This window comes from Haliotis rufescens, unplaced genomic scaffold (genome assembly GCF_023055435.1).
Source record: "Haliotis rufescens isolate VD_foot unplaced genomic scaffold, xgHalRufe1.0.p SCAF_14, whole genome shotgun sequence".
Lineage (NCBI taxonomy): Eukaryota > Metazoa > Mollusca > Gastropoda > Lepetellida > Haliotidae > Haliotis > Haliotis rufescens.
This window is the reverse complement of record NW_025963824.1, coordinates 8,300,097-8,317,409: the sequence shown is the minus strand read 5'-3', so window position 1 is coordinate 8,317,409 and position 17,313 is coordinate 8,300,097. Positions and strand designations below refer to the sequence as shown.

Here is a 17,313-nt window from a genome sequence, read left to right as displayed (position 1 = left end):
GATAAAATTTGTAGTTGTAGTGTTTGTGATGTTGTTAAAATTTTTTGATCTTTTCCTGACCCATGGATCTGAATAAGTTGATTAAATGATGAAATGATGAAATGATAGAACTGTATTGAACACATGACCCCCATCAGTGCAGTGTCCCTCATTGTAATGAAGTGTTCAATCATATTCAAAGAAATTGCCAAAAATCACTGTTCATTTCATGGCATTCTTGTATTTCAATAGGAAATTCTTTCCTAATTTGTATCTCATTCTAAGCATGAAATAATAAACGTTTTAGCTCAATTTGTTTTTCAGTGTTTGATATTAAGGAGATATTTTTTCTTTAACTGTAATGCATATTTAGATTAAATATTGAAAATTGATGCTTTTAAAATGAAAAATCGATCTGATTTTAATTGCGAGGTAATTTTAATGTTTTATTCAGTAAATGAGTTGGATGAAGCTGGCATCCATAAGGCTTAGATTCATTAGAACAGCGGAACCTTCTTTCGCCTTTGTCCCCGTGGGCCTACCACTGTAGCAGTTTTATTTTAAGGCTAACACTTACCACCGTAACCTCTCAATGTGATGTATAGACTACAGAAAAGCTTATGATTCTGTACCTCTCAAATGGATTTTGAAGTCACTGGAATATTTTGACCTCCCGAGCGGCTACTTGTTCTACCCAAGTCTTTAATGAATTGCTGGTCAACTCAACTTGAGATGTATTCACAGGGGAGGGGGTGACTTCTGAACCCATTTCTTTAGGAGAGGAATGTTTCAGGGCGATTCTTTCAGTCCTTTGCTTTTCTGTTTGTCATTAAATCCTTTAAGCTTTTTGCTCAGCAAAGAGGGAGATCATCCCCTGAGACCTCCTCAGCCCACCTTACTCACCTCCTTTACATGGGGGGCGGTCGGGTAGCCTAGTGGTTAAAGTGTTCGCTTGTCATGCCGAAGACCCGGGACCTCCTCAGCCCACCTTACTCATCTCCTTAACATGGGGGCGGTCGGGTAGCCTAGTGGTTAAAGCGTTCGCTCGTCCCGCCGAAGACCCGGGACCTCCTCAGCCCACCTTACTCATCTCCTTAACATGGGGGCGGTCGGGTAGCCTAGTGGTTAAAGTGTTCGCTCGTCACGCCGAAGACCCGGGACCTCCTCAGCCCACCTTACTCATCTCCTTAACATGGGGGCGGTCGGGTAGCCTAGTGGTTAAAGCGTTCGCTCGTCCCGCCGAAGACCCGGGACCTCCTCAGCCCACCTTACTCATCTCCTTAACATGGGGGCGGTCGGGTAGCCTAGTGGTTAAAGTGTTCGCTCGTCACGCCGAAGACCCGGGACCTCCTCAGCCCACCTTACTCATCTCCTTTACATGGGGGGCGGTCGGGTAGCCTAGTGGTTAAAGCGTTCGCTCGTCCCGCCGAAGACCCGGGACCTCCTCAGCCCACCTTACTCATCTCCTTAACATGGGGGCGGTCGGGTAGCCTAGTGGTTAAAGTGTTCGCTCGTCACGCCGAAGACCCGGGACCTCCTCAGCCCACCTTACTCATCTCCTTTACATGGGGGGCGGTCGGGTAGCCTAGTGGTTAAAGCGTTCGCTCGTCACGCCGAAGACTCGGGTTCGCTCCCGACATGGGTACAATGTGTGAAGCCCATTTCTGGTGTCCCCCGCCGTGATATTGCTGGAATATTGCTAAAAGCGGCGTAAAACCATACTCACTCACTCACTCCTTTACATGGATGACCTTGAACTTATTGCCAATGGAGGATCCACACTAAAAAAACCAGATTCTCCTTGTCGAGTCTGCATGCATGTCCTTTGGACTCGACAAATGCAAAATTCTTCCTCTGAAACGTGGCAAGGTAGAAGAGGGAGGATCAGTCAGTTTACTTGGAGGAGGAGTTATTGACCATCTCGTGGAAGGTCAGGCCTATACATAGTTAGGGATGCAGATTAGGGACAAACTCCAGAATGCCCATATCAAGGGAAAACTTCGGGCAGAGTACAAATGTAGACTTATGAAAATCTGGAGTTCAGAGCTGAACGCTCGCAACAAAGTCAAAGCCACAAATACGAATGCTGTATCCGTCCTTTCATATTCTTTTGGTGTTGTTGATTGGACGAAACAAGAATTTCAGGGTACTGACACCCTCACACGAAGAATCATGTCCGACGATAGATCCCATCACCCTCGCTCTTCCCTCAATCGCTTGCATTTACCAATCATTATGGGAGGGCATGTTATGTTTAACGTTGAGGCTCTTCATGATAGAATTGTCTTGTGCATTTTTGTACATATTTATTTGTTTGATGATCCTCTTGTGAAGCATGTCAAAACAAGGCATTCCACAGTTTTCTTAAATGAGCCAAGGATGTGGGACATAATCCCAATGTCAGTATTGATTTTGTTGATGGTTCTGTACTGCTGGATGGTACAGAAAGTAATGTCAACCAACTGAAGTGCCATATTGAATCGGCCGGCCCAGTCTCAGTTTTTCAGGGAGAGGCTCTGAACGACCACTGCATCGAGGTTATGTACAGGGTGTTGAGAAGATCAGCAAACCTGCAGAGTCCTTCGCTTAGATGAAGTCGTCTGGCCTGAAAAGTGAACCCCCAAACTCCAAACCCAAACCCTCTTTGCTGTATGTTTTATTTTATTCTGTACATAATGATGATAATAATAATAATAATGATAATAATAATAATAATAATAATAATTTGAATTTTAAATATTTAATCCAAGAGAGGTTACTTGGAACTATTGACTGACATTTGGTTTCATTTGGTGTCATTTTGCTCCCAGTCAAATCTGTTTTGGCAGATAATTGAGATAGTTATTCTCTGGCATTGTCATTTCGAAAAATTGTCATAAACCTCTAAAGCAAAAAATGAATTCCCTTTATCTGAATTTAATGAGAATTCATCAAACATGATTTACTATTTGTCAACGTTAAACTAATTTTGACCTGTACCATATGTTCTTGTCCTTCTTCAGGTGACAAATTGACTTGCCTTTGCATGTGTTTATGATAGGGGCCACCGGTGGGCCAGGATACGCTCACCTGGTGTCAATACTATTTGTTAGCGATTCATAAACACATGTTCATGATATTGTCGGAATTGTACAATCAATTCTTTCGAGTTTTCTATAGGATATAGAAAGGGTTTCGTCGCTTTATTTACTTTTTGTCATATATTAAGTTAATGAGCACAGAAAACATTAACTGTGAATCTTTAAAGGCTAAGCTGTGAGGTGTGTTGTTGAATGACAGATGATGACGAGATCCTTGTGAGAAGAAAATGTGCTTGGCTCCAACCCAGCGTAAATTATGCCAAAAAATAACCATTGACCCAGTGTGATTACCACGTTGTTTCTCTCATCAGCCAGAAACCAGTCATTTTGCTGTCGGTTTCACATCTAAATTATAGAACAAGTCGAGTACAAGTTAGGTAAATTAACCACCAAATATTGCCAGTGTCTCATTATTGATCAAGAAAGAACTACGTTCACTGCTGGGGGAGTTGTTAAAGTTTGAAGTTTGAGTGAACTCACAACTAATTTACAGTTTTGGTTTAGCCAAAGGACTTCTTTTTTCAGTTTTAGGATTTTGTTACTAACACAAAGATGGGCTTGTGACATGGTTTGCAGTCTTACAATTTTATTTTTTTAAGTGATTGAGTCAATATGGTTTTACAATTTTCCAGCAATACCATGGCTTTGGGCCACCTGAAATGGGCTTCACACATTGTACCCATATTTTTTTTATTTTAAAAAAGAAGATTAATTTCTTCTTTTTTTTAAGACGAGTCCAGAAGACTGTGGACACATTATTTCACTAGTCCCCAGAGTACCATGTTTATGTCAGTTTTATTCGGTTCGTATTTGCAGCAAAATTTCAGCATTGAGGACTGGTTCAGAATTATAATCATCTTGGGCTACTAGTCACTAGTCAGTGGGGGGCGGTCAGGTAGCCTAGTGGTTAAAGCGTTCGCTCGTCACGCCGAACACCAGGGTTCGATTCCCGACATGGGTTCATTGTGTGAAGCCCATTTCTGGTGTCCACCGCCGTGATATTGCTGGAATATTGCTAAAAGTGGCGTAAAACCATACTCACTCACTCACTCACTAGTCAGTGAGGACTACCATCTTTGGATTTTTACTCGGCAAAATTTAGTAGTCTTGGGTGGCAGACTAGCATGAATGTCAAAGGTTTGGTTTGCTGGATCTGGACTGTGGTCAGGTTGAATTTAAATAGAAAAAAGGACAAAATTATTTATTTCCAGAATTTAAAATATTCACCCTCATGGGGTGCAAGGTGCTAGGGACCTATTCTGTAAGGAATCTACACAGGGAGACAAGCATGGGTTGCTAGAGACCTATTCCGTCAAGGAATCTACACAGGGAGACAAGCATGGGTGGCTAGGGACCTATTCTGTCAAGGAATCTACACAGAGAGACAAGCATGGGTTGCTAGAGACCTATTCTGTAAGGAATCTACACAGGGAGACAAGCATTGGTTGCTAGAGACCTATTCCGTCAAGGAATCTACACAGGGAGACAAGCATGGGTGGCTAGGGACCTATTCTGTCAAGGAATCTACACAGAGAGACAAGCATGGGTTGCTAGAGACCTATTCCGTCAAGGAATCTACACAGGGAGACAAGCATGGGTGGCTAGGGACCTATTCTGTCAAGGAATCTAGGCAGGGAGACAAGCAAGGGTTGCTAGAGACCTATTCTGTCAAGGAATCTACACAGGGAGACAAGCATGGGTTGCTAGAGACCTATTCTGTCAAGGAATCTACACAGAGAGACAAGCATGGGTTGCTAGAGACCTATTCTGTCAAGGAATCTACACAGGGAGACAAGCATGGGCTGCTAGAGACCTATTCTGTCAAGGAATCTACACAGGAAGACAAGCATGGGTTGCTAGGGACCTATTCTGTCAAGGAATCTACACAGGGAGACAAGCATGGGTTGCTAGGGACCTATTCTGTCAAGGTATCTACACAGGGAGACAAGCATGGGTTGCTAGGGACCTATTCTGTCAAGGTATCTAACACAGGTAGACAAGCATGGGTTGCTAGGGACCTATTCTGTCAAGGTATCTACACAGGGAGACAAGCAAGGGTGCTAGAGACCTATTCTGTCAAGGTATCTACACAGGGAGACAAGCAAGGGTGCTAGGGACCTATTCTGTCAAGGTATCTACACAGGGAGACAAGCAAGGGTGCTAGGGACCTATTCTGTCAAGGAATCTACATAGGAAGACAAGCATGGGCTGCTGGAGACCTATTCTGTCAAGGTATCTACACAGAGAGACAAGCAAGGGTGTTAGGGACCTATTCTGTCAAGGTATCTACACAGGGAGACAAGCAAGGGTGTTAGGGACCTATTCTGTCAAGGAATCTACATAGGAAGACAAGCATGGGCTGCTGGAGACCTATTCTGTCAAGGTATCTACACAGAGAGACAAGCAAGGGTGTTAGGGACCTATTCTGTCAAGGTATCTACACAGGGAGACAAGCAAGGGTGTTAGGGACCTATTCTGTCAAGGTATCTACACAGGGAGACAAGCATGGGCTGCTAGGGACCTATTCTGTCAAGGTATCTACGCAGGGAGACAAGCAAGGGTGCTAGGGACCTATTCTGTCAAGGTATCTACAGGGGGAGACAAGCATGGGTGCTAGAGACCTATTCTGTCAAGGAATCTACACAGAGAGACAAGCATGGGTTGCTAGAGACCTATTCTGTCAAGGTGTCTACACAGGGAGACAAGCATGGGTTGCTAGAGACCTATTCCGTCAAGGAATCTACACAGAGAGAAAAGCATGGGTTGCTAGGGACCTATTCTGTCAAGGTATCTACACAGGGAGACAAGCAAGGGTGCTAGGGACCTATTCTGTCAAGGAATCTACACAGGGAGACAAGCATAGGTTGCTAGGGGCCTATTCTGTCAAGGAATCTACACAGAAAGACAAGCATGGGTTGCTAGAGGCCTATTCTGTCAAGGAATTTACACAGAGAGACAAGCATGGGTTGCTAGGGACCTATTCTGTCAAGGAATCTACACAGAAAGACAAGCATGGGTTGTTAGAGACCTATTCTGTCAAGGAATCTACACAAGGAAACAAGCATGGGCTGCTAGAAACCTATTCTGTCAAGGAATCTACACAGGAAGACAAGCATGGGTTGCTAGGGACCTATTCTGTCAAGGAATCTACACAAGGAGACAAGCATGGGTTCCTAGGGACCTATTCTGTCAAGGAATCTACACAGAGAGACAAGCATGGGTTCCTAGGGACCTATTCTGTCAAGGAATCTACACAGAGAGACACGCATTGGTTGCTAGAAACCTATTCTGTCAAGGTATCTACCCAGGGAGACAAGCATGGGTTGCTAGGGACCTATTCTGTCAAGGTATCTACACAGAGAGACAAGCATGGGTTGCTAGGGACCTATTCTGCCAAGGTATCTACACAGAGAGACAAGCATGGGTTGCTAGAAACCTATTCTGTCAAGGTATCTACACAGGGAGACAAGCATGGGTTGCTGGGGACCTATTCTGTCAAGGTATCTACACAGGGAGACAAGCATGGGCTGCTAGGGACCTATTCTGTCAAGGTATCTACACAGGGAGACAAGCAAGGGTGTTAGGGACCTATTCTGTCAAGGTATCTACACAGGGAGACAAGCATGGGCTGCTAGGGACCTATTCTGTCAAGGTATCTACACAGGGAGACAAGCATGGACTGCTAGGGACCTATTCTGTCAAGGTATCTACACAGGGAGACAAGCATGGGCTGCTAGGGACCTATTCTGTCAAGGTATCTACACAGGGAGACAAGCAAGGGTGCTAGGGACCTATTCTGTCAAGGTATCTACACAGGGAGACAAGCACGGGTTGCTAGGGACCTATTCTGTCAAGGTATCTACACAGGGAGACAAGCATGGGTTGCTAGGGACCTATTCCCTCAAGGAATCTACACAGAGACAAGCATGGGTTGCTTGAGAGCTATTCTGTCAAGGTATCTACACAGGGAGACAAGCATGGGTTGCTAGAGACCTATTCTGTCAAGGAATCTACACATGGAGACAAGCATGGGTTGCTAGGGACCTATCCCCTGAAGGAATCTACACAGAGACAAGCATGGGTTGCTAGGGACCTATTCTGTCAAGGTATCTACACAGGGAGACAAGCATGGGTTGCTATGGACCTATTCTGTCAAGGTATCTACACAGGGAGACAAGCATGGGCTGCTAGGGACCTATTCTGTCAAGGTATCTACACAGGGAGACACGCATGGGCTGCTAGGGACCTATTCTGTCAAGGAATCTACACAGGGAGACAAGCAAGGTTGCTAGGGACCTACCTATTCTGTCAAGGAATCTACACATGGAGACAATCATGGGTTGCTAGGGACCTATCCCCTGAAGGAATCTACACAGAGACAAGCATGGGTTGCTAGGGACCTATTCTGTCAAGGTATCTACACAGGGAGACAAGCATGGGTTGCTATGGACCTATTCTGTCAAGGTATCTACACAGGGAGACAAGCATGGGCTGCTAGGGACCTATTCTGTCAAGGTATCTACACAGAAAGACAAGCATGGGTTGCTAGAGACCTATTCTGTCAAGGAATCTACACAGGAAGACAAGCATGGGTTGCTAGAGACCTATTCTGTCAAGGTATCTACACATGGAGACAAGCATGGGTTGCTAGGGACCTAATCTGTCAAGGAATCTACACAGGGAGACAAGCATGGGTTGCTAGGGACCTATTCTGTCAAGGAATCTACACAGGAAGACAAGCATTGGTTGCTAGGGACCTATTCTGTCAAGGAATCTACACAGGGAGACAAGCATGGGTTGCTAGAGACCTATTCTGTCAAGGAATCTACACAGAGAGACAAGCATTGGTTGCTAGGGACCTATTCTGTCAAGGAATCTACACAGGGATACAAGCATGGGTTGCTAGAGACCTATTCTGTCAAGGAATCTACACAGGGAGACAAGCATGGGTTGCTAGGGACCTATTCTGTCAAGGAATCTACACAGGGAGACAAGCATGGGTTGCTAGGGACCTATTCTGTCAAGGAATCTACACAGGAAGACAAGCATGGGTTGCTAAGGACCTATTCTGTCAAGGAATCTACAGGGGGAGACAAGCATCGGTTGCTAGAAACCTATTCTGTCAAGGAATCTACCCGGGGAGACAAGCATGGGTTCCTAGGGACCTATTCTGTCAAGGAATCTACACAGAGAGTCAAGCATGGGTTGCTAGAGACCTATTCCATCAAGGAATCTACACAGGAAGACAAACATGTGTTGCTAGGGACCTATTCTGTCAAGGAATCTACAAAGGGATACAAACATGGGCTGCTAGAGACCTATTCTGTCAAGGTATCTACACAGAGAGACAAGCATGGGTTGCTAGAGACCTATTCTGTCAAGGAATCTACACAGAGACAAGCATGGGTTGCTTGAGAGCTATTCTGTCAAGGTATCTACACAGGGAGACAAGCATGGGTTGCTAGAGACCTATTCTGTCAAGGAATCTACACATGGAGACAAGCATGGGTTGCTAGGGACCTATCCCCTGAAGGAATCTACACAGAGACAAGCATGGGTTGCTAGGGACCTATTCTGTCAAGGTATCTACACAGGGAGACAAGCATGGGTTGCTATGGACCTATTCTGTCAAGGTATCTACACAGGGAGACAAGCATGGGCTGCTAGGGACCTATTCTGTCAAGGTATCTACACAGGGAGACACGCATGGGCTGCTAGGGACCTATTCTGTCAAGGAATCTACACAGGGAGACAAGCAAGGTTGCTAGGGACCTACCTATTCTGTCAAGGAATCTACACATGGAGACAAGCATGGGTTGCTAGGGACCTATCCCCTGAAGGAATCTACACAGAGACAAGCATGGGTTGCTAGGGACCTATTCTGTCAAGGTATCTACACAGGGAGACAAGCATGGGTTGCTATGGACCTATTCTGTCAAGGTATCTACACAGGGAGACAAGCATGGGCTGCTAGGGACCTATTCTGTCAAGGTATCTACACAGAAAGACAAGCATGGGTTGCTAGAGACCTATTCTGTCAAGGAATCTACACAGGAAGACAAGCATGGGTTGCTAGAGACCTATTCTGTCAAGGTATCTACACATGGAGACAAGCATGGGTTGCTAGGGACCTAATCTGTCAAGGAATCTACACAGGGAGACAAGCATGGGTTGCTAGGGACCTATTCTGTCAAGGAATCTACACAGGAAGACAAGCATTGGTTGCTAGGGACCTATTCTGTCAAGGAATCTACACAGGGAGACAAGCATGGGTTGCTAGAGACCTATTCTGTCAAGGAATCTACACAGAGAGACAAGCATTGGTTGCTAGGGACCTATTCTGTCAAGGAATCTACACAGGGATACAAGCATGGGTTGCTAGAGACCTATTCTGTCAAGGAATCTACACAGGGAGACAAGCATGGGTTGCTAGGGACCTATTCTGTCAAGGAATCTACACAGGGAGACAAGCATGGGTTGCTAGGGACCTATTCTGTCAAGGAATCTACACAGGAAGACAAGCATGGGTTGCTAAGGACCTATTCTGTCAAGGAATCTACAGGGGGAGACAAGCATCGGTTGCTAGAAACCTATTCTGACAAGGAATCTACCCGGGGAGACAAGCATGGGTTCCTAGGGACCTATTCTGTCAAGGAATCTACACAGAGAGTCAAGCATGGGTTGCTAGAGACCTATTCCATCAAGGAATCTACACAGGAAGACAAACATGTGTTGCTAGGGACCTATTCTGTCAAGGAATCTACAAAGGGATACAAACATGGGCTGCTAGAGACCTATTCTGTCAAGGTATCTACACAGAGAGACAAGCATGGGTTGCTAGAGACCTATTCTGTCAAGGTATCTACACAGAGAGACAAGTATGGGTTGCTTGAGACCTATTCTGTCAAGGTATCTACACAGGGAGACAAGCATTGGTTGCTAGAGACCTATTCTGTCAAGGAATCTACACATGGAGACAAGCATGGGTTGCTAGGGACCTATTCCCTCAAGGAATCTACACAGAGACAAGCATGGGTTGCTAGGGATCTATTCTGTCACGGTATCTACACAGGGAGACAAGCATGGGTTGCTAGGGACCTATTCTGTCAAGGTATCTACACAGGGAGACAAGCATGGGTTGCTGGGGACCTATTCTGTCAAGGTATCTACACAGGGAGACAAGCATGGGCTGCTAGGGACCTATTCTGTCAAGGAATCTACACAGGGAGACAAGCAAGGTTGATAGGGACCTATTCCCTCAAGGAATCTACACAGAGACAAGCATGGGTTGCTTGAGACCTATTCTGTCAAGGTATCTACACAGAAAGACAAGCATGGGTTGCTAGAGACCTATTCTGTCAAGGAATCTACACAGAGAGACAAGCATGGGTTGCTAGGGACCTATTCTGTCACGGTATCTACACAGAGAGACAAGCATGGGTTGCTAGGGACCTATTCTGTCAAGGAATCTACACATGGAGACAAGCATGGGTTGCTAGGGACCTATTCTGTCAAGGAATCTACACAGGGAGACAAGCATGGGTTGCTAGGGACCTATTCTGTCAAAGAATCTACACAGGAAGACAAGCATGGGTTGCTAGAGACCTATTCCATCAAGGAATCTACACAGGAAGACAAACATGTGTTGCTAGGGACCTATTCTGTCAAGGAATCTACACAGAGAGAAAAGCATGGGTTGCTAGGGACCTATTCTGTCAAGGAATCTACACAGGGAGACAGGCATGGGTTGCTAGAGACCTATTCTGTCAAGGAATCTACACAGGAAGACAAGCATGGGTTGCTAGGGACCTATTCTGTCAAGGTATCTACACAGGAAGACAAGCATGGGTTGCTAGGGGCCTATTCTGTGAAGGAATCTACACAGAGAGACAAGCATGGGTTGCTAGGGACCTGTTCTGTCAAGTAATCTACACAGGAAGACAAGCATGGGTTGCTAGAGACCTCTTCTGTCAAGGAATCTACACATGGAGACAAGCATGGGTTGCTAGGGACCTCTTCTGTCAAGGAATCTACACAGAGAGACAAGCATGGGTTGCTAGGGACCTATTCTGTCAAGGAATCTACACAGAGCGACAAGCACGGGTTGCTAGGGACCTATTCTGTCAAGGAATCTACACAGAGAGACAAACATGGGTTGCTAGGGACCTATTCTGTCAAGGAATCTACACAAGCATGTTTTGCTACAGACCTCATCTACCCTTAGCTCCACATGGGAATTATCCGTCTTTGATCTTGAAAAAACATTATGTATCATTATTTCAGCTTTTTTATTATTAAATCCATTTTTATAATGACTCAACTGGGAAATCATAAAACATGATTATAGAATTAAAAATGGATTTCAATTAATATGCACTTCTTCGCTTGGACATTTTATTTATCGTGAAAACTAACATCAAATTTGAAAAAATGATATGCCAGAAATACTCAAGGGAGATTAATTCCTGAAAACAAGTGTACACCTCGGAGAAACTGATTTATGTTCAGCTAATGGAAACCTTGAAAGAAACTCACTGAATTAGATAAATGTTATTTCAGATGAAAGCAATTCTTTTGAAATGAACAAGTGTTGATTTCAAGTCCCTTGGGTCTCCTCACATTGGGAAGAGAGCCGTAGAGTAATCAATATCACATGAGATGACTGACGAGACGCATATGTATTTCATGATCACAGCATCCCTCTCCAGAACAGATGAGTTACTGTCTGTGTACATGCCGGCACATACATGTCGTGAATGATACATCAGCGATACTGTGTCACCGGGAAGCAAGCCGGTGTGTGTCACAGCATCCCCCTCCAGAACAGATGAGTTACTGTCTGTGTACATGCCGGCACATACATGTCGTGAATGATACATCAGCGATACTGTGTCACCGGGAAGCAAGCCGGTGTGTGTTACAGCATCCCTCTCCAGAACAGATGAGTTACTGTCTGTGTACATGCCGGCACATACATGTCGTGAATGATACATCAGCGATACTGTGTCACCGGGAAGCAAGCCGGTGTGTGTCACAGCATCTCGCTCCAGAACAGATGAGTTACTGTCTGTGTACATGCCGGCACATACATGTCGTGAATGATACATCAGCGATACTGTGTCACCGGGAAGCAAGCTGGTGTGTGTCACAGCATCCCTCTCCAGAACAGATGAGTTACTGTCTGTGTACATGCCGGCACATACATGTCGTGAATGATACATCAGCGATACTGTGTCACCGGGAAGCAAGCCGGTGTGTGTCACAGCATCTCGCTCCAGAACAGATGAGTTACTGTCTGTGTACATGCCGGCACATACATGTCGTGAATGATACATCAGCGATACTGTGTCACCGGGAAGCAAGCCGGTGTGTGTCACAGCATCCCTCTCCAGAACAGATGAGTTACTGTCTGTGTACATGCCGGCACATACATGTCGTGAATGATACATCAGCGATACTGTGTCACCGGGAAGCAAGCCGGTGTGTGTCACAGCATCCCTCGCCAGAACAGATGAGTTACTGTCTGTGTACATGCCGGCACATACATGTCGTGAATGATACATCAGCGATACTGTGTCACCGGGAAGCAAGCCGGTGTGTGTCACAGCATCCCGCTCCAGAACAGATGAGTTACTGTCTGTGTACATGCCGGCACATACATGTCGTGAATGATACATCAGCGATACTGTGTCACCGGGAAGCAAGCCTGTGTGTGTCACAGCATCCCGCTCCAGAACAGATGAGTTACTGTCTGTGTACATGCCGGCACATACATGTCGTGAATGATACATCAGCGATACTGTGTCTCCGGGAAGCAAGCTGGTGTGTGTCACAGCATCCCGCTCCAGAACAGATGAGTTACTGTCTGTGTACATGCCGGCACATACATGTCGTGAATGATACATCAGCGATACTGTGTCACCGGGAAGCAAGCCGGTGTGTGTTACGGAGAGATGTTCCTATTTGATTAGAGCTGGGAGTTTTGATCAGCTGTCAGGTTCGTTATCGACGAGGTGTTGATTTCACACTGACATGGCCTCTTCAGTCACGGAAGGACAGGGTGAACATCATAGAAGACACATGTGTCATTTTGAATGTCATGTAAGACACATGTGTCATTCTGAATGTCATAGAAGACACATGTCATTCTGAATGTCATTGAAGACATGTGTGTTATTCTGAATGTCATAGAAGACACATGTGTCATTCTGAATGTCATGAAAGACACGTGTCATTTTGAATGTCATTGAGGACACATGTGTCATTCTGATTGTCATGGAAGACATGTGTCATTCTGAATGTCATGGAAGCCACATGTCATTTTGAATGTCATTGAAGACACATGTGTCATTCTGAATGTCATGGAAGATATGTGTCATTCTGAATGTCATTGAAGACACATGTGTCATTCTGAATGTCATTGAAGACACATGTCATTTTGAATGTCATTGAAGACACGTCATTTTGAATGTCATTGAAGACACATGTGTCATTCTGAATGTTATGGAAGACATGTGACATTCTGAATGTCGTGGAAGACACATGTGTCATTCTGAAAGTTGTGGAAGGCACACGTGTCATTCTGAATGTCATTGAAGACACATGTGTTATTCAGAATGTCATGGAAGACACATGTCATTCTGAATGTCATGGAAGACACATGTGTTATTCAGAATGTCACGGAAGACACATGTCATTCTGAATGTCATGAAAGACACATGCTATTCAGAATGTCATGGAAGACACATGTCATTCTGAATGTCATGGAAGGCATGTGTTATTCTGAATGTAAAAGAAGACACATGTCATTCTGAATGTCATTGAAGACACATGTGTTATTCAGAATGTCATGGAAGACACATGTCATTCTGAATGTCATGGAAGGCATGTGTTATTCTGAATGTAAAAGAAGACACATGTGTCATCTTAAAGTCCTAGAAGACATGTGTCATCTGAATGTCATAGAAGACACATATGTCATTCTGAATGTCATGGAAGACATGTGTCATTCTGAATGTAAAAGAAGACACATGTCATTCTGTATGTCATGGAAGACACATATGTCATCTGAAAGTCCTAGAAGACATATGTGTCATTCTGAATATCATAGAAGACACGTGTCATTCTGATGTCATGGAAGACGTGTCATTCTGAATGTAAAAGAAGACACATGTCATTCTGTATGTCATGGAAGACACATATGTCATCTGAAAGTCCTAGAAGACACATGTGTCATTCTTAATGTTCAATAATAGAAGAGATGTGTCATTCTGAATGTGAGATGTCCACGGAAATTCTGATCCGCGGTCAGACGCCTTGTCCACATGACCAAAGAGGTTAACCCCGTCAGCATGATGACAAAGTAAGAATGTCATCTGTTGGATGACTCCATTCCCTGCTGCTCACAAATAATATATATTATTGTCCAAACGAAATGTGTAAGAATATTACCCATTATCATCCACACATAGCTGCTGATGAAAGCAGTTGTGATTACATGACTAAAATGGTACTGTTATGTTGTAAAATGCAGACTCCGTCTCTGCACCTCAGCCAAGAGACTCAACAGAGTTGTCTCCCTTCTATCACAATGCTCAACATCAACACAGTAGACTGTTTGTTTGTTTGTTGTTTAACGCTGCACTCATTAAGATTCCAGCTACTTGACTGCAGACTGTAAATTCTCAAGTCTGGACCTGACAATGCAGTGATTGATATCATAAGCATCGATGCACAGCTTTTTTGACACATAGAGCTAGATCAGCAACTGATTAACTTACAAATGAAGACAAATAATAGATATCCATAAGTTTTTACAACCTCTAAAACTTGTCCTCTATAACTCCATAGTTCTTTAGCTGATATGGGGGGCGGTCGGGTAGCCTAGTGGTTAAAGCATTCGCTCGTCATGCCGAAGACCCGGGTTGGATTCCCGACATGGGTACAATGTGTGAAGCCCATTTCTGGTGTCCCCCGCCGTGAGGTTGCTGGAATATTGCTAAAAGCGGCGTAAAACCTCAATCACTTTAGCTGATGTGTTACCTAAACACAACAACATTAGTCATTCCCACTTATTTGTATATGAATCTAGAATATTTATCTGATGCTGTAAATCACATTTAGTACCAGAAAACACAATTACATCATCTGCAAACAACAACATCAATACTTCAACCGTAAGCGCCTATGCTTGTCATAAGAGGCGACTAACGGGATCGGGTGGTCAGACTCGTTGACTTGGTTGAAGCATGTCATCATATCCCAATTGGGTGGATCGATGCTTATGATGTCAAACACTGGATTGTCTGGTCCAGACTCGATTATTTACAGACCGCCTTCATATAGCTGGAATATTGCTGAGTGCGGCATAAAACAACAAACAAACAAAACCAAAAACTGGAAAGAGCTGAATCCCGTAACATCTGTAGCTAATTCATTTATTAATAATGAGAATAGCATAGGGCTCATACTTCTTAAGCTGATACGTTTCCTGAACACAACAACATTAGATTTGTGGAAGTCAACAGTCATTCACACTTATCTTTAATTTATGTGACCGAATATTTATCTGACCTTGTAAAGACATATAGTATCAGGAACCATTATAGAAACATATAGAGAAGTGAAACAATACCAATGCAGCTTAAAGCACCAACGGGGGCACAGGTGGCCCAGTCGTCTAAGGCGCTGCGATTGGCTGTGCAGAGTTGCGCCCCTTGGACACGCCAGAAACCTATGATTGTGGGTTCGAATCCCGGTGCGCCCCGATTATGTTTCTAGGTTTGTCAGCACCATACCCATGCTCGTGGGTTTCACCGAAGTGGTAAACGTCTGAGACCTGCATCACTTCGGGCTTTCCTCCCACATCAAGCTGACAAGTCGTGATATAACTGTAATACTGTTAAAAGCGACGTTAAACCCAACTCACTCACTCACTCACTCACCAAAAGCACCAACAGAGAACGAAAAACAGACAGCATTATGTCAATCATCATAAATATATACTCACCGCCAAAAGAAATGAAAACTATAGAAACATATATCCAATCATTACTTTATTCAGTATGAAGGCAACAGATAACAATTTACACGTAAGATAGTGGCAAAATACATCATTATAAGCATTGTTTAACAAATACTTTCTTCTTTCATACACATGATAAATAAACAAGCATAGTGATTTCATTTGTTTTCTATCTTTTGTGGCAAATATCTTTTCAAATGGACGCATGCATATATATATTTAATTCTAGTGGCATCAAAAGTAGCACATACAAGTAAAAAATAAAATTCATCCTCTATACCTCGCTCACATAAAGAACGGTTTCTCATGCATGTATCGATTATTTGCCACCTACCTTCATTATTTCTCAGTCATAGCAGTCCCTTCTAAACTTCACCTAAATATTTCAAAGCTTTAATTCACTTATTGCTTAAACAAACTTCTTATATCCCTCAACGTATGCAGCGCTACCTCTACTGGAGGATTTACAGTATCAGACAAGCATTGTCATCAAATAAACTAATAATCAACAGTACACAATTCATAATATACCATATTTATGCAAATATATACAAAAATTACCGCTAAAAGACTTTTTATTAACACTTCTAACATGAAACAATCCCAAACACCGTTAAAAGACTTTTCATTGAAACTTCTAACATGAAAAAAACAAAACACTGTAACTATTACGCCAAAATTGTAACTATTACGCCAAAATTGTAACTATTACGCCAAAATTGTAACTATTACTCCAAAATTGTAACTATTAACACGCCAAAATTGTAACTATTAACACGCCAAAATGTAACTATTACACCAAAATTGTAACTATTACACCAAAAATGTAACTATTACGCCAAAATTGTAACTATTACGCCAAAATTGTAACTATTACGCAAAAATTGTAACTATTACACCAAAATTGTAACTATTACGCCAAAATTGTAACTATTAACACGCCAAAATGTAACTATTACACCAAAATTGTAACTATTACACCAAAATTGTAACTATTACGCTAAAATTGTAACTTTTACGCCAAAATTGTAACTATTACACCAAAATTGTAACTATTACACCAAAATTGTAACTATTACGTCAAAATTGTAACTATTACACCAAAGTTGTAACTATTACACCAAAATTGTAACTATTACGTCAAAATTATAACTATTACACCAAAATTGTAACTATTACACCAAAATTGTAACTATTACCCCAAAATTGTAACTATTACACCAAAATTGT

At 43.3% G+C, this 17,313-nt stretch overlaps 1 protein-coding gene across 1 annotated transcript in view; it reads left to right on the top strand.

Moving 5' to 3' along the window:
- Window positions 1-17,313, top strand: part of LOC124128027 (NAD(P)H-hydrate epimerase-like) — a 257,930-nt gene that overhangs the window by 208,997 nt on the left and 31,620 nt on the right. The window lies entirely within an intron of this gene.